Source organism: Podarcis gaigeae, assembly GCF_964106915.1.
Source record: "Podarcis gaigeae genome assembly, chromosome: 4".
Taxonomy (NCBI): domain Eukaryota; kingdom Metazoa; phylum Chordata; class Lepidosauria; order Squamata; family Lacertidae; genus Podarcis; species Podarcis gaigeae.
Window position 1 is genome coordinate 59,355,031 of NC_139677.1, and position 19,811 is coordinate 59,374,841.

Consider the following 19,811-nt stretch of genomic DNA (forward strand, 5'->3'; position numbering starts at 1 on the left):
TCATAGATATTATCTGCAGTGGACTCAAATACTATAAAAAAGGGAGGAAAAATAAGTCCAAAATCATTTGATATTATTGTCAATACTGTCATAAAGTAGTAATAACCTCTTGTAGTTAATGTTCTCTAGCAGAAGCAAAAATGTCACACTGACAGTACAGTAGTAATGAGCTGTCCTCACCTGATTCTTTGTCTTGTTTAGACAAGTTTTTATTGACTTTTGATAACACATAAAAGAAAACAGCTTTATCAACATTTTACGTAACGGTTTGTAGGGGCTGTTTCATTTTCTTCTTATCTTATTTCATTGACCTCCAAAATAATAATGTTAAGTCAAATGTGTTGAAATATTTAGAGCTAAATAACGCTTTCAGATTCTATTGACATGCTTTACTTTGTCATTTTGGTTAACAGAGATAACTTATTTCTTATTTAAAACAACAACAACACAATTGCACAAGCTCTTGACACTTAACATTATTCATATTTCTGGATTTTTCATCTTGTCAAAAAGTATGAAAGAGATTGATACTTTAAAAATTACACTTGCTAAGGAGAGTGAGAACCTTTGGCCCTCAGGTATTGTTGGACTCTAACCCCCACAGTCCCAACTAGCAACACAATTTTTCTAAAAAAAGGAGAGGTGCCGGAACTTACAATGATTGCCTCCCTTGTTGTCTTATAATGACAATGGTGCCTACTTGAATGGTGCTGGAACTGAGTTTCAACAAGTTCTTGCTGAAAAAGAGCTGAAAAACAGTTGGGATAAGGTTTATCATAGATAGATAGATAGATAGATAGATAGATAGAGAGAGAGAGAGAGAATATAGGACCATGCAGGAAAACATTCTATGTTTAGCACATGACTAAATTCCTACTTTTGTATAGGGGTGCAGAATTGTCAGTATATTTTAATAACTAGAAATGATGATGTGCCATCTAGAAAGATGTTCTCACCATGTGTCTCAGTAAATATCTCAGTGTTATTATTCCTTACTCCAGCCTAAACACAGTGAAATCAGTCTCCAAGCCTGGCTAGCCAGATGGTCCTAGGAAGCTTGCACACAAAGAGGGCAGTTTGAGAGATCCATTTCCTACTGTTTGCTCCCAGCACCTGATGATCAGAGATGTACTGACTATACCAGAGGCTGTACAGTAATCTGTTTACAGAGTTTATCCCAGTGAATTGCCTTTTAAAATCTCCAAATCTAGTTCCCACTTCCACATCCTGTAATAGAGAATTGCACAGAATGAAGAAATGCTTCCTTTCTCTGAACTTACTTCCCATCAATTTCATTTGGTAACACAAGCCCTATTCAGATGTTAGCCATGCATGTTGATGCTTTTAACCCTCCTACCCACCCCCGTCATCAGGTTGAAAATTGCTGTCTGCAAAAAATATATATGCAGATTTGCAAAAGCAAATCATTATTTTGGTTTGTTTTTATTACAGTTTGTATAAAGTATTAAAGGTTGGACTCTGCCCTGATATGAGCACCTACAAAGGACATCCTATATATCAAACAGAGAGACAGACAGACAGGATAGAGGAAAACTTAGGTATGTTTAACTGTCCCACTGTCATTGACCCCCACAGACTGATGAAAATAGCATGTCCAGTATTTTTGAATCTTCCCAGTTTTCCTTCATTGTTCCTTGTATAACTGTGCCATCCAACAGTACCTCTGTTTGTCCTGCATATTTCTAGCTTTCACCTTTGCACATATTTTTATTACTAGCTTTTTATAGCCAGAATCCTGCACAGTGCTGATTTCAATTTCTCTTAAGTGCCTATCACTGTGCACTGGGTTGTGGGTTATATGTTTACCTTCTTGGCTGATATTAATGTAGATTTTTGTGCGTTTTGCCTCTCTCTCTCTCTCTCTCTCTCTCTCTCTCTCTCTCTCTGTGTGTGTGTGTGTGTGTGTATGTGTGTGCCTTTGATTTTCTTCATTTGAGCAACAATTCCAAATTTAAAAGGGGCAAAAACTATGTCTATTAAGCATGAAAGATTTCCTAGTTTCAGTGGCCAGCTTGATTTTCTTTTTTAAAAAAATTAACTGGCATCCTTCAGGGCATGTTTATGTCTTTTCTAATCTGCAGTATAAATTTTATTTGAGCTTTTATTATAGTGGTTTGAAAACTTTGTGAAGTGATTAAAGTGCCTTAACTATACCTTCAGCTTATTTCCTTCCTTTTTAAAAAGTATGTCTGTTGTTATTCAGACTCTCCTTTCAATGTTACCCTCATTGCCCTTTATTTTGTCTGCTTCTGTCCTTCACCCTGGTTTAATGTGGTGATATTAGATTACTATTTCCCTATTTTGTTTTGTTTTATTTTTTGCATTATAGTGAAAGCACTCTGTGGAAGCAATCTGAATGTACTAACTAGAGGATGCAGTGGGAACTGGGAAAGGTACATTGCACATAGGGAGTATCTTAAATTTGGTGGTGTTTTGGTCACATTTTCTCAGTGTTCTGCTCTTGTTGCAAGAAACAGATCTGTGGAGCATTGTGGTGCAAAGTGGCAAGGCAGGTCAGCTGCATCAGCACCAAGGAGAGCTCCTAATGAGCAACTTGTTCTGACAAGGACTGGGCATGAATGGAGTCCTTTTGAGCCTGTGCTTCCACCCCACTTCCCGTATACAGTACTCTACTCCATTTGTTTGAGATCCAAAGAGAACCAAACACTTCTGCTGAATATGAGTTTATCCCTTTCAGGCCTCCTGCCAGGCAAACTCTCTTCACCATTGGATAGGACATAGTGTATAGTGTGGGAGGCGCAGGATTCATTGAGTACAGAGAAAGGTACCTGTAGGAATCCCAGCTTTGGTTCTTTGGGCTCCAGTGCTGTGGGATTGGGTCTCATTTGGCTTCTGCCTGCCAGCTTCAGATGCATTGAGTTTGCCAGCATCAAGCTCAGATTCAAGAACATGGTTTAGCTCCTCAGCTGGTGCCCTATAGCCTCTGACTCAGTATCATGGTCACCACTAGATTCTGGATATTCAGATGTTTGGTAAGGTTTAGTGTAAAAGATTCTTAATTTCACATAAGATTAAATCAAAAGCCACTTGTCCAGTATTGTATGCCAAATAATAACCATTTATTTAATCTAGCAATATTTGTATATTTGTTATGACCCAAGTTTGTAAGTACCCTGCCAGTGTAAGGGGACTTCAGGTCCTATTTATTATACTCTGTACATTCTCCCATTTACATTTTCTGTCTAAGTCTTCCTAAAGATAGAGGCAATGCTTCTGAATATGTTAGTTAATATTCTATTATTACAATTTGATCACTCCCAATGTGTATTTTCTTCTTCCTATTCATATGGAATTAGAACAGGGATTCTTAGATTAGAACACTAATCACAGAGGCTTATGTAAAAGAAACTGAATCCATCTATGCTTCTAAGCAGGAAGAGTTGATTCCTTCTCATCCCATGTTGAGCATTATGCTAAATAACAGCTTGAAACTAACTTGGTAAATTCTCTGAAATGATTCAGATATTATGAATATTTAGAGGAGCATGCAAGGGTGACGGAACATCACACAGAAAACCATGGGCATGACAAGTTTGTAGATAGCAGGATTTTTTTACTGCAGATACTGTAAGCAATATAACTATGTGTACCATTTTGACATCTGCAACAGTTTCTTGGAACTGGCTAAGGAAATGATTACTGTTTAACACTTTAAATTTAGGGACAGACTTTAATAATGAAGTGAAATTTTAAGTGCCAGGAGGGAAGTAAGTTAAGACAGACAATGTAATTGATTTGTGATATATTTAGGGCAGGCAAAATGATTTGTGCAACCCACAATATTTATTTATTTAAAGATTTGTAATCCACCCTTTACCTGAAGGCTCCATGGTGAAAATACATAAACCTCAAAAATCAAATGCAACAATAAAACTGAAAACAAAAAAAAAATGCAAAATGCAGATGTTAAGAGGCAGCAACAGCATCCAAAACATTCAGATCCCTAATGCACCTCACCTTGTCTCATCAAACGCCAGGCAAATGTGTGTGCCTTCACCTGCTACCAAAATGAAAGTGATATGGTGACAGGATGCACCTCAGAGATGCACACAGGATGTAGTGATGGGAACCAGCTCATGTTGGGTTTAAAAGAAAGGAAAGGCTACTTCAGAGCACCACTTGCTAAGAAAAGGGGAGAGCAAATGCCTCCATCCCATACTTAAACTTCACAGAAGCATCTTACCTGTCACTGTGGAAAACAGGGTGCTGGGGCTCCACGTTTCACATTTTGCAATACTGTTAAAATCAGGGACCTTAGAAACAATGGGTGGAGAAGCTATAGAAGCAGAAGAGGGACAAACATTTCATGTTAGAGAGAAGCAGCAAGAGTTCAAGTAACTTGTATGTTTAATTCTCTCCTGGCTTTAGTTGCCTTTCTTTGTTTATTAGCACTGCTTGCTAGTTTTCTTTTTTCCTGTTTCTTTTTTTAAAAAAATCCTTATTATATTCATATTTCCTGTGCTTTTTTGTGACACTACTCACCAGTAATGAGTACATCACATCTTTGTTTTGCTGCCACTGGCAGCTGTTTTGTCCTGGAACCCAAATCACTTTTATGAAAATATGCATACCAGCACCTAATCTTTTGCAAAAAAAACAAAACAAAACATATTTAAATATAAATATGTAGTGTTTTATTTATATCCTGTTGTAAATAACTTAATATTCCAAGCTTAAGAATTGCCCTTCTATCTGTTTGCATCCATCTTCCTGGCATAAGTGTAGCATGGATCACTCAGTCCTTTTGCCCAGGAAATGTTGCCTCACATTGAGGGAAAGTAGCCATTACACCTTTGATACTTAGTCATTTACCTACCTCAATCCACTCTTTTCCCTTCATAAAATAAAATAATAATAATTTGACCTTGCTCTAATTGACACAGTTCTCTCTAAAGCATGAATCTCGCCACACCTTGACCGGGGTCACTACTCAATCATTCTTTCCTTAATTCTTTTCAATGACTACACAATCCATTAAATTACAGGGGGGAAATGGAGATATGTACAATACTGATGAGTTGTGCTTTCATGTTCTAATAGGTATCATTATATTAGATTATGATGCATTATGCCATGTTCCTCATTACATTTTCATTGTGAGTTTCTAATTATAATGGTACTTGTTAATTCATCTATGCAAGAGCATGGACTAGCATTTCAATATAAAGTCCCAAACTGCAGCTAGGTCAGGGGAGTTAGGCTTTGAGTATTATTATTTTTTTGTTACTGGAAAATCTGCTTCAGCGCTGCTGTAATCTTCTAACTACTTGCTTTAGTTAAGCCTAAAATAATCCCATCAGTTTAATGGGACTAGAACAGAGTCAGATAGCATGAAATGTTTAACCCAAGGGGCAAAATCACTGATAGCTTGGAGTAGACTAGCCCTATAAATGCTTATGACACTATATTGCATATACTTGGATCTGAATGTGCCTGCGCAGCTGAAAGTGCTGCAGAGCCAGATGAATGCAGGAGATACCATGAGTAACAAGACCCTACAAGGAGATCTCGTTGTTTGGGGTAATGTTTGAGTATCTGTTCTGCAAGGGGAATGGCAAGGGGAATCAGCACAAAAGGAAAACAAAACACAATAGTTCTCTCATTGCTCCTGAGAAAATCTGACATTTTACAAGGGAAATCTTGTCTTCTTGGTGGAATGATTTGATGACTAGCAATCAAGTCTATTCCCCAATCCTATGGATCATCTTCAGGTTATTTCCCAATTGAGAGCTTTTTACGGAAACATGTTGGATTTTTTCAGAAGCACTGAGACTTATTTTGTATCGTCTTTCATCTTTTACTTTACTTATTTATTTAAAGGGCTCTATCCCACTCTTTATTGCAAAAACAAACAAACAAAAAGCAACAACTTACAATCAATAGCAAAGTTCATATACATAAAAACAACAGCAGAAAACAGAAGCAAATAAAATTGCAATCAAATAGCAATGTTCAAACATCTAATCTGACAGCTTTTACCCCATGGTTCATTTATTCCACAACACTTCTTCCACACTCTTTGTTGTGGGGGGGGGGGGGAGGCAATTCCAAAGTGGATAAAAATCAAGAGTAAAATTCATATACATAAAAACAACAACAGAAAAGCATATAACATTTCAACCAAATAACAGCGGAGAGCAATCAAATCTGACACTAAATTCCAACAAAAGCCTGGGAGAATGCCCAGGTTTTTACCTGGCACTGAATGCCAGCAATGTTGGAGCCAGTTATTTTTCAGAGTGGCGGAGTTCCAAAGTTGGAACACCATCACTAAAAATATTCCCTCCTAAACTACTATCAAATGAACTACATCAAAAGGTGGTATCACGAAGAGAGTTCTTGTGTGTGTTAGTTGGTGCTATCCTAGTACAGAGGCTGTAAAACAGTAGCAAGGGTGCCTTATTCTAGATTGTTGTAATGGGATTAGGGAATTGTTATATTGAGACCAGGGATTATTTAAGCATTCAATATGGACACTTGAAAAGTTAATCCTTTGTTGCCATTCCCACCTTTCCTGTGAGTCTCTCCATCATCCAAGTCATGAAAGCCTCATCTTGGAAAAAGTGACAAGGCAGCAAATTGTTTAGACAACAGCAGACTTCTCCTCTGTAAATGATACAAAGACCATCGCTTTATAATGGGTGTAGTTAGAAAATGTAGTTAGAAATTCTGAAAGGGCAAGGGATGGGATGGGAAGGTCAAAACATGTTTGTCGACAGACAGCTTTCAGGGTCATGTGGTCAGCATGGTTAAACCACTTCTGGCACAACAGGACACTGTGATGAGTGCAAGAGCGCATGGAAATGCCATTTAACTTCCCACCACAGCGATACCTATTTATCTACTTCCACTGGTGTGCTTTCGAACTGCTAGGTTGGCAGAAGCTGGAGCACATTCCAACACTATAACCCAGGTGACGGCAACCTTTTTCAGCAGGGGGCCAGTCCACTGTCCCTCAGACTTTGTGGACTATTTTTTTAAAAAATGAACAAATTCCTATGCCCCACAAATAACCCAGAAATGCATTTTAAATAATAATAATAATAATAATAATAATAATAATAATAATAATAATAATAATAATTTTTTATTTATACCCCGCCCTCCCCAGCCAAGGCTTGGCTCAGAGCGGCTTACAAGCAATAATAAAAACAAGATGAATGATTACAAACTTAAAAACAAAAATAAAACACAACAATTAAAATAATGGAACATTAAAATATTAAAATGTAGCCTCATCGCAGGAGGAGAAGGAAAAGAAGGGGGGAAAAGAGAGAGAGGGGGGGGAGGGAGGGAATCAAACTGGCTCCAAGCCAAAGGCCAGGCGGAACAACTCTGTCTTACAGGCCCTGCGGAAAGAAATCAGATCCTGCAGGGCCCTGGTCTCATGAGGCAGAGCGTTCCACCAGGCCGGAGCCAGAGTTGAAAAGGCCCTGGCTCTGGTTGAAGCCAATCTAACTTCCTTAGGGCCTGGGACCACTAGGGTGTTGTTATTTATGGACACATTATAAAAGGACACATTCTACTCATGTAAAAACACACTGATTCCCGGACCGTCCATGGGCCGGATTTAGAAGGCGATTGGGCCCCTGGGCCTTAGTTTGCTTACCCATGCTATAACCTCTACACCACACTGTATTGTGTGTCCAGTTCTCTGCCCCACCTTCTACCTCAGGAAAATCCTCTGGCTTCTCCTGAGGTTTTAAGAAGTTGTGATGCATAACTGTGATGGTTCACTCTGCAAAGGACTACAGCTTCATAAGTACTGAATTTCATAAACTACCTATAGGAGATTCCTGATCAATTCTAGCCCACATGTGTCTGAATATATGTTGTGATCATTGAGCTGTCTTGACAGCAGACGTTCCTATCACGTCAAAGAGCCTTGAGGCAGTTAGAGGGGAAAGACTCATAGCAAGAAAAATATAAAATACCCCTCAACAAATAATTGGAAAAATATTGTGAAGAGAGAAAGTGAGAATATAATGTGTCCAATGTTTCAATTTAATGCTTTAATATTAATTTTTGGGGCATTACCTAAGGCTGCTGTTTTGAGTGTTCTTGCAGACAGAGTGAGACAATTCCTTTCACTTTGCATTATCTACCTCTCTTTGCCTAGAGGAAAACATTACACTGAAAAAGTGTGGCCGTATCCATCAGTTTAGCAGAGAATATGCCATTACTTCACTCCTGCAGTGGGTGAAAATAAGCTATCTGGTTAAAAACTATGAATACTGCTTCACTGTATCAGCTAGGACATGAATGGGGGGGGGGAATGAATCAAAGTGCATCTAGTCAGCTGTACATTATAGTAATTTGACTAAATATAGACACATTTGCAGAATATAGACACCTTTTGCAGATTTTCCTGAAAAATATAAAATAAACCAGCCCTTGTTAACAAAGCCACTGAAATAATGCAGATGGAATTCAGAGTGAAAAGAAAACACTTTACTCGAGAAACTGTATAAATTGAGTAGAAATAGCAGTGAGCTTTTATCTTTCTTACGACCAGACTTTTAGAAGACATCTGAAGGCAGCCCTGTTTAAGGAAGCTTTTAATGTTTAACAGAACACTGTATTTTAATATTTTGTTGGAAGCCGCCCAGAGTGGCCGGGGAAACCCAGCCAGATGGGCAAGGTATAAATAATAACTTCTTCTTCCCTTTCTTCTTCTTATTATTCAGGCCTTGCACACAGCAAGGATCTTTCAGTTTGTAACTCAAGGGTTAACTCTGTTACTGTTAAAAAGGGGGACAGGTAGAGATGTTAACAACCAGGCAAAGTTCCATGATGTTCACTGAGGTAATTATGCTGTGATTGGCTGTGCAGGTCTGAGGCAGTTTTCCTTTGTATGTTTGTTGAATTATCTCCCTGCTATGTACAACATAAAGGTGAAGGTAAAGGACTCCTGGATGGTTCAGTCAAATTCGACTATGGGGTGCAGCATGCATCTCCACTTTCAGGTCGAGGGAGCCAGCATTTGTCTGCAGACAGCTTTCCAGGTTATGTGGCCAGCATGACCAAACCACTTCTGGCGCAGGGAACAAGAGCTTGAAAGGAGGGGTGCAAGAAGGCTTGGGATGACTGTCCTGTGTTAATCTGTGTTGAAAGGATCAGTGCTGCACAAATATTTCATGCACCCCTGCACACCTCCTTTGGATTTCCAAGCCTCCATATGACTTGCAAAGTCTGCCCAGTGCTGATCCTTTCAAACTTGGATATGGATCACCACAGGATGGGCTTTGCAAGGTGTGGGGATGGCTGGAAATCCAGAGGGAGACTGACACCTGTCTTTAGGTGCCAGGCTAAACCATTTCTCTATAACCAGGCCTTTGGTTATCATTCTATGGCCTGTTTGTGGGAGGGGGCTATTGGTTGGTTTTTGTTTTTGTTTCATTATGTATTTTGTGTTCTCATTTTGTATTCTTGTGAACTGCCCTGTGATCTCAAGATGCAGGGTGGTATACAAAGATTAATAATAATAATAATAATAGGAGTATGGCGTGCTCCTGGAGTGTGGAAGAATTCTCCCTTTCACCCTACATCAAAGCCAGCATTTTAAAATGCAGTTCTTTCCACTGACACTTACTACCACAGTGGAGACCATCCACTTGCTCTGATGCCACTTTCTACTTAAACTTCCCATTCCAAGACAAACGTCAAGGTGTTGTTGTTGTATAGGTTCATGGACAGAGGGATTTGTTGATTCAAGGCGGGGGGGGGGGGTTCTCTGCCACATCCCTCCCAGCACTGTTTGTTGTGTGTTTTAGAGGAATGTTATGGGGGTGGAGGTTGCATCTGAACACCCACTTCATACCGGTGATCTCAAAGCACTCTGGACTAATGTGTAGCTGTTCCTGGTTGGAAAGAAAAGCCCCCACCCCCCTAGAATTTTGTTCTTTTCTGTGTGGCATGAGATACCAAACATTGATATGTCATTTATTGCCCAAAATATGTTGCTTGGAGTTCACAATCAGCAAGTAGAGGCGGCACTGCAGACTTTTGCCTCCCACCCATAGCAAAGCTTGTAGATGCAGAATGCTGACCTGGGTTCTTCCAATGAGATGCTTCTAGGTATCCCACAGCCTTGTGACAATCAGGACATTTTTTGTTGCCTATAGAACTGACTCCCCTATAAGATAAGAAAAGTACCTACTGTTCTTGGTTTCCAATGCTTGCTAAAACCTTTGCAGCATTAATATAGCATGAGGACATTTTTCTTGATTTTGTTGCTGCTCTATTTCTTGTTTTTCTTGTATTTTTCTTGTTCTGTTGTGACCGTCCTTGAGATATTTGTATGAAAGTGTTTTAAACAATTAATAAAATAAACTGAAATAGTTTCATCAAGAATATATCCTGTCGCACTGTTGGTATCAAGGCAAAAGAAGTAGTTTTTCAATGAGGGCTTTGTCAATTGAAAGCTCATAGCACAGAAGTGTTTTCATACTTTTCCATCTTAAGTTTTCTGAGCTGTTCCATTGCCAAAGTATTACATTTCACAAGAAGATATAATCAATATCCACTTCATACCCTAGAGATAACTTCAGCTCTCATTTATGTTTATTTGCAAATATATTAGAGTATATATCATTCCACATGCACTATATTTGCTTGAAAGATTTTTAATAAAGAACACAAAAGTGATGCTTTGAACGTGATTATCTTGTGCCAAAAGATGAATAAGCTAATAATAAACTATCATATGTGGAATAAGCCTTACAATCATGTTTTCAAGGCTCACAAATCTAGGCAGGTTATGGGTAAATTTCTAAAAGTTGTTCAGTTGAAGAATAGGCATTGAAATAACAGGTGAAATCCAATGTTTAATAGGATGACATTTTGTAAGTAAAGAATAATGTTCCTCGGAAAATAGCCCTCACAATATAGTTAGATATGGTTTGATTTTAAAATGGGTAGTGCTTTTCAGAGAATAATAATTCTGAAAGCATCTGTTCAGTCCTTTGTAGGTTCTAGATAATATTAGGAATCATTAATGAAAGATGGGGTGCTATAGAAGGAATAATGAAATATAATACATCCACGCTATATATTTAAAGCACATTCTAGCATTAAATGTGAACCAGGATGTTCTGTGTTATTATCTTTTTCTCTAAAGATTCCAAAGCAGATTGTTGTTGTAAGCAATGTATTTGAAATATTGAATTGATGCTTTTTTTAAAAAAAACAAACTAAAATACTTTGCTTTTGTCACACTTGGCAGCATCATGTAGTCATACATAGTAGCATACCACTCAAGCTTATTGCAAGCAGGAGGATAGTGCTAGGGAAATCCTTAGAGCTGGTTTTAGGAATCTGGAACTGTCCAGATATAGCTGGACTGCAACTCCCATGGTAGCTGGAGCTGTGTCCTCACAGGGCTGCACTGAGGAGGAATGGTGGGAGCTTCCCTCTCCCCCTGCTCCTGCATCTTCCCAGGAGCAGGAGGACAGTATAGATTTGGAACAGTGGTTTGCAGAGGGACATAGTTCAGAAGGCAGAAGCTGGGAAATACTGGATGGGGAACAGCTAGGAGAAGAAGCATTGGGAGAGAGTTAACAAATTATTGTCTCTGGAAAGCATTCGTGCACTTTCCCCAAGGTCAAGAAGTGGCAGAACAGAAAGTACAGGGGTTAGAAGCTCAGGTTACATGGCGTAGGAGTGACGTGGGTGACTAAGGAGGTAAGGGAGTGGGAATTCCTAACTGAGAGCACAGCCATTCCTAGGAAATGGGTTCTTTGTTTTCTCCCTGTGATCATTAAAGTTTCTAACTGGTAAGAAGACTCCCTTTCCTTTGTTCTGCTTATCTACTGCCAAGGGGAGGGAGGAAGCCGATTCCCTGAAGCCTGACAGACTGATGGGAATCACGCCCAATAACATCTGGAAGGCCACCTCTGCCTTATAGCTCTGCTGTGACTCTTGGTTGAGAAGGCACTCCAGAAATAGTTTGAATCATCTAATAAGATCTTTCACTTTGATCACTGATTATCCAAGAAGAGAACAGAGTATTGTTGTTGAAGCTGTTTGACTCACTTCTTCAGTTTCTGCTGTGTATCACAACCTGGTATCATTATATAATATTCACCAAAATTTGTGATTTACATTGTTATTTCCATTTGTCTCAGGTTTCATCTCTTTCCTTTTGCCTCCTGTCTATTCGATGGATGTGAAAATCTTGGTTGTAAACTTAACAAAAGAGTATGTTATATTTGACATGTAGGGCAGAAAGTCACGAGGAAACATAATTTTACCACAACAAGCTAAAATAGGCCAACATTCTGCTATAATCCTTGTTTTTTGGGGGGAGGGGTAGTGGCCAGGGATAACATGCTAAAATTAAAATAAATGATGAATAAATCATTTGATATATCCTTTAAAAAAATCAGCATTTGAATCATTTGCTTTATAAACTTTGATGACTATGATCACAAAGTGAATATTCATTGCAAATCTGGTATGGTAAAGTTCGATGATAAAATTTTGAGACGTTGTGTGATATGGGAATATCAGTATTTATTAAGACAGAACTGGAGATCATCTAGCTCAGTATCGTCTACAGGGGTGGGGTACAGGATATGTTCAGTGGTTCAGAATGGTATCATCCCCACCCTACTCCTGCAGGTCATATTTAATAGGTGGCTGGGACTGCCAACTGTCAATCACCTGGCAGCACAATAATGTGAGGTGACCCATTTTTGCTTGCACAATTTGAAATCAAATGGTGTGGGCAAATACACAGTCTAGAGTGTTTATAATCAGTTCCTCACTGGGGTTTGCAAAACTCAGTGTACAGAGCTTTGTATAGGGATTTGCATGTGACTGTATACCCTTTTATGGCTAAACCAGCCCTAAGGATGGAAGGACCATTTTGGTTCTCCCAGTTTCTAAATTTTCTAATCCCAAACTCAGTTCTCCACATTTCTGCAGCACTTTTCAACTTTTAATAATAAAAATCCTCATGACATCCTGTATTTTAGTGCATATTTTTCCTAACAGACACATTTTTGTATACGATTTTGACTAATGCACACATTTTTGCAAGTAAGTTCAAATCCAATACATTTTGGTAAGCTATTTTCACGAATATATTAGTTTTTCTGCACATTTTTGCCTAATATGTGCATTTTTTAGTTAACATAGGTTGGTTGGAGAAATGAACTGCAAAATCGTTACAATTTTTGAAAGATTCCTCTAGTTGGAAAGTGCAAAAGATAGATTTCTCTTTAAATGTGCACAGAATCTAATTTCTCCTACAGCCCCACATGTGATGGAAGCCAGGCCTTACGTTCAGATACGAAGGTCTATGCTCCATGCTTTACAAGATCCATTAATCAGTTAATTGTTGGAGCACATAGCACTTTGCAATCCCCCCTTTTGGCTAAGCCAGGTCTTTACATGCCTCACACATGCGGTATAGGGCAGATATCCATGGTCTGCCCCAAATGGCCTCCCAGTTGGGGAAGCCTGGAGGTTCTCCACTGCTGGTCTACACCTATTGGCAATTTCTCTCCAGAATTTCAGGTAGGAATCTCTCCCTGCAGTACCGGGAGAGGCTGAAGTTTGAACCTGGGATCTTTTGCATGCAAAGCATGTGCAAGAAAAACTCTCCTCCTGCAAAAGAGGGGAGTGGTTGTGGGCCAGAGCCAGTCTCCGCCTCAAGCAGGGGGTGTTAGCCCCCTGTCTCCCACTCACCTGGCTGGCACCACGCCCACGGCCAGGCACCCAACCAGGTGCCTTCGAAGGGGCATGGACGGCAGCGTAAATCGCTGCTGTACCAGGCATGCAGCCTCATTCTTCTTGTCCCGTCGCAAGTCACCCAGCCTCCACTCCCTTAGAGCTCAGGGTCTCAGTTTTCTTTTGGCCTTGCTATGGACCTTAGGTTGTTTGCCCTGGTTGTCCGGGGGGCCTGGTAGGAATTTTTCCATTTGGCATTAGGCTTTGTGTTTTTTTCACCTACCTCGTAGCAATCATCACAACTTTCATGGTATTGGTGGGTGGGTTAGGCATTGGAATAAAGTGTTGTTGTGTGTGGAAGGGCTACATGTGGCCATCACCTACGCCTTCAATTTTTGGGTATTCCGTTAAAGGAATCTGGCGGTCATGTATTCTGTCCGATGCTTGCATGGCAGGGGGCCATGGCACGACCCTCGGTGACATCAGGGGAGAGCTTATAGTTGGATTAGCATCAACAGGCTCCACCTACTGGTGAATAACCCCCCTTTCACCCCTCTCCGAGTGGGTGAAGTCAACTGACCTAATCCAATGCCTATGCCAATACCTTTTCACTTGCTGTAATCAATAAAGTTGTGGCCTTTTCTTGCCCATTAACCTTATATCATGTGTCCGTGTGTTTTCATTCCACTATGCGGGGATCGGGTCCTCAAACCACAACTGGCAGTTAGGCCTAAATGCATGTTAGAAGCTGGAACCGTACTTTTAAGACCTATTTAGCCATTCATATGCTTTCCTTTACCTATGCATAACTAAATAAATAAACCACACAGCACAATTAATATGCATAAGATACAAGAATACAAAAATGTATATATTCTTGAACACAGAGTTTCTTAAAAGGTAACACCCCAATTTCCCTGCCCACAAGTAGGGTGAAATTTGAGAGGTCATTTTTGTACAGCTGTATTCGAAAACCAGACACATTGTTGTAGCTGATAAACTTCAGACAGCAGTCACTGCCCACGTTTTGCCACTGTAAGGTTCAGAACGATATACTATATTCACTGTAAGTTTCAGAACAATAATCAAGTGTCAGGATATGATAAATATCACAATAGCTGACAACAGGAAACAAGGCTTTGCAAAATGTGAAATATACAGCAATTCATTGACATGACCTAAATATGCCAGCAAAGAATTCCATGTTGCTTTCTCCTTCAACAAAAAAAGGAATTATTTTTAAACATGACTCATGCCCAACAGATTCCTCATTTCACACAAAGAACAATGGACTAGTTGAACTTTCAGCGATCTGTCAAGACGATCTTGAAAACTCAATTCCTGACAAAAAGAAATTTTACTGAACTTGATGACGCCCTTATTAAAAGAATAGCCTTTTTAATATGAAAGGTATGAGAACTACTACAATGTTGCTTTATCATTGCCAGAATCGTTCAGGATTGACATCAATGGAAAAGATCCAACTACATAAAACACTCATTCTAAAAATGGACATATCTTTTAAGTGGGTTGCTGGATAAGGGTAGAAGTGGGGCAAAGTAGAAATGTTTTCTTGACAAAGCAGGAACTGGTTGATCTAAAACTACTGAATTGAGTTCTGGAAATAGAACCACTTAATAGAACCACACAGGAACTAGAAGCCAGGATGGTGGTTAGGACATGGGTATGGGGGGAATGGGGCTAGGCTTTGCCTTGATTTGTCCATTTTGGGCCATTAGAAGCCCACAAGAAGGATGTAAGTTGCAATGTCCCTCTCCCATAATTGTTTCCCAGAAACAGGTTTTCAAAGTTACGGTACCCCTGATTCATAGAGATATAATGGTGAATTACCATTGATCTGTGTTCCACAAATTTTACTAATTTCATTTAAACCTGTAGAAATTCATGCATCTTGAGGAAACAAATTCCACAGTTTAGCTTTGCACTTTGTGAAGATGTACTTCCATTGAAATATTTGGTGTTGGACAATCACAAGCCTAGTTTTCTACATGACTGAGACTGAAATACATATCCAACAGAATATCCTAACACTCCTCATACGAGTATTGACCTCATGGGAAAAGGTTTATTATAAAGCACTCTGCCATTACATTTTCTGAGGTTCACCCCTCATTAGTGATAATTAATTTTTAATAAAAATTGCCAGAGAAAACTGATTACAAGGAACTGATCAACTATACTGTAATGTATCAGTTGGTAATGGATATGAAGAAGTCATTATAAGCTAGTATGTTAATGACCCACAAACCAAAGAATACATCAGGAGGTCTTGAAGTTATTACCATTTATCATACCAAAGAGTTCGTGCTGTTTGGAATTTTTTAATTTAATGAATGAACTGTTTCAAAATATCTTTTATTCTGGAAGGCAAAAAAGAAGTGTAAATCAGATTTTTTTTAAAATCACTAATTATTCTTGTAACAGATATTACAATATCATTTTGTATGGTAATAAATTCCCTCTATAAAGCACAATGTTGTTGTTTATATTTCTATTAATAAATTTCCAAATAGTATCATATTACTTTGAAGTATAGCCCTATAAATACTTCATTTTTGTAATAGTTGATCCTGAATAACAACAAAAATTAAAAGAAGAGCGATAAAATAGAGTCTGGTCTGCAAGTCACTTACCGTATTTTTCGCTTTATAACACGCACCCGACCATAACATGCACATAGTTTTTAGAGGAGGAAAACAAGAAAAAAAATATCTAAACGAAACAGTGGATGTATGATTTTTGTGGTTCATGCTGTGGCTACAGACATGTGATCTGATGGTGAGTTTGGGGTAGCCCAATGCAAAAATCCTGAGGATCCATGTGGATCCATGCTTTGTAACCACGTTTTTGCACCACTGCGGCCCCAGGCAACAGTGGATGCATGCTTTTTTTGGTGCAAGCTGTAGCCATGGACATGCTATGTGATCTGATGGTGAATTTGGGGTGACCCAGTGCAAAAATCCTGAGGATCCATGTGGATCTGTGCTTTGTAACCACGTTTTAGGTGGGGAGGGAAGGAAAAGCACTCAAGGGACAAGGAGCACGCATGGGGTGTGTGGAGAAGGATGCTGCTAATAATGCAGAAGAGGGGTATAAGAGGAGAAGGAACACGCGTGGGGTGTGTGGAGAAGGATGCTGCTAATAATGCAGAAGAGAGGTTTAAGGGGAGAAGAAACACGCTTGGGGTGTGTGGAGAGGGATGCTGATAATAATGCAGAAGAGGGGTATAAGAGGAGAAGGCTCCTCTCCTCTCCCTCTTTGCTCCTTTCAAGCAAGCAGGCTCTGCTTCTCTCCCACTTCCCTGGCTTAGCTCTTAGCGATCTGAAAAACCTCGCTGCTATTTAGCGAGCTAAGTGGGGAGGAGAGAGGGACATGGTTGCTTTAAAGGAGCCAACCAGACAGGAGCGGCTTACACTCGTGTAAGCAACTCCTCTCCTATCCCAAATTGCTACTTTGAAGCAAGCAGGCTCTGCTTCTCTCCCTCCTCCCCGCTCGCTGAAAAACATTGCTGCTATTTAGCGAGCTGAGTGGGGAGGAGAGAGGGACATGGTTGCTTTAAAGGAGCCAACCGGACAGGAGCCGCTTACACTCGTGTAAGTGGCTCCTCTCCTCTCCCGCATTGCTACTTTGAAGCAAGCAGGCTCTGCTTCTCTCCCTCCTCCCCACTCAGTGGCTCTTCTCCCGATTTGCTGTTTCAAAGCGAGCCACGGAGGAGGGAAGGAAGGGAACCATGGATCCTATGCTCACGACTGCAGCAGATCCGCAGCAGATCCCCCCCCCCCCGCCATCTGTAGGCATTCGTGAGTCTTATGGTGCGAAACGTATGGTATGCACTTGGATCTAAACTGCATTTTGGTCTAGTTTTAAGCCCAAAGTGATGGGTGAGCTTTCCCATGCAGGTTTCAACTTGAGCTAACCGAAGCATTAGTCAATCGCTGGCCTGAAACCCTAGTTCTTTTTAAACCTAAAGTTCATCAGGAGTTTGATGAGATCTGGTGTCCTCCTACCTCCATTCTGCTCATAAATTGGCCCCCACATGGAAACAGGATGTCTTTTCCATTTCCTCAATAGCATTTCTGATGGTACTGGTGATGAGAACAATGACTCCTGTACACTTGAGCAATGCAGGAAGGAATCACACACCCTGTAAATACGTCTTGGTGTTTATACTGCCACTAAAGGGCCTAAAAAAGGCCACAGAAAAAGTACTTTTCATAGTTGCTGCTGTCAATGAAGTTTCAGTATTGAAGGAAGGCGGAGGTGGGTCAAAGGGTGTGCTGGAGTTGGCTAATGTTCCCCCAATGCATCCTGAACAAAACAGAGAAAATACTCAGCTCTAGAGCGGGTGGGATTATTTTCTCTCTAGCTGCCCCCCTCTCATCTTCTGCCTGGCAAGACCAAAAATATATCCGAGTTTCCTTAAATATTGTTGTAGAATTAAGGTACTGTGTCAAATGATCAAGCAAACTCAGGTGGCTTCAGCAGACTTGTCAGAGAGTGTGTTTAATACAAGGGATTGCCACAGAACCATAGAAAACAATGGAAACAAGTCCTGGCCTGAAACACCAATGGATTTATAAAAATAATAATACTAATAATGAGATCCCTTATTGCAAGCATGGGCAATCTTCCCCAGGCAATGTGACCAATCATCAGAAATCATGGGAGTTGGGGTCCAAAACATGACCAGTATGCTTCATTAGAATGCTAATAAAGAATTGTAACCTGTTTTAAACCTGAGTAAATTATGATCACTGCTAATAATCCAGCAATGATTTATCCTTAGTTTAAGTGTTTAGACATTCACGAGGGCTTAAAGAATTAAGAAACTCCAATCCCAAATACTGCAGAAATGTCAAATCAAATTGCATTTAATGGGAGCAACCCATGATATCATAAATATTTCAAGAGAATTTTCCTTGTGAGGAAGTGTCTTTTACTGAAAATGTCTTACTTTGTGTATTAACTGCATTACATGCCACTCAGCATCCTGCAATATGCTGATAATTTACCACGCACCCTTTAGTCGTTTGGGGCATTTTGATTGTTTCAGAATACTATTGGCAATCTGAAATTACAGTACTAATCTGAAAATACAATACTAAAAATAACTGGAACAAGTCCTTTACAACATTTTTTTTAACGGGAGTGAATCATTGCTGTGTTATTTGATCTGATAATTACTGAACATATGAATTTTCTGTAGATGTGAATGGCAGAAAATGTAGGTTTAAAACAGCTTTATTGACAACTCTTTATTAACAGTCTAAGAAAGCAGGGATTGGGCAACCTATGACCGAATCATTGGATGGCAGCTCCCATTTTCCATGACCATGCTGTTTTACTACATCAAAACAAATGTATATACCCACAATACATGGAGGAGGAGCTATATCACACCCACTGACCTCACCACAGACTTAAGGGTGCTGCTGATGAGGGTTGGCTAACAAAGCTGACAAGCCACATGCTCATTGGTGTTATTTTCCCCACCTCCTGCTCCACTGATAGGCCCATGTCTGTAGACCATATGAACTGATTAATAATAATAATAATAATAATAATAATAATAATAATAATAAAAATTATTTATATCCCACCCTCCTCAGCCGAAGCTGGGCTCAGAGCAGCTAACAACAGTAAAAAACAAGAGAAAGGCATGACTGCCAAAGCCCACAAACCCACAAGCAACTGATCAAAAGGGGACAGTTGAAGCTGCTTAGAAGCAGAGCTCATCCTCCTCCCTTCCTCTGCAGTTCTTGGCTTAGTAAGTAAGTATATTGCTCCTGTACTTTGGGAAGCATATATACCCTCCAAGTATCCTGATTTTCCAGGGACAGTCCCGGCTCCTGATTTGATTTGGAAGGTCCCTATTTCCTTCACCATTGCTTCTGTCCCTGAGATCAGGGATGAGGATGAGCTGGTGATGCAGCCTACTCCTTTGGGCAGCTTGTAGTGGCTGCTGGAGAGCAGGCAAGGAGGAGGAGCTGCTGCCGCTGAGGTCCAGCCTCGCGTGACACAATGGCTCTGAGGGGCAGGCAGAGGGCAGGGCTGCTTTGGGAGGGAAGAAAGTG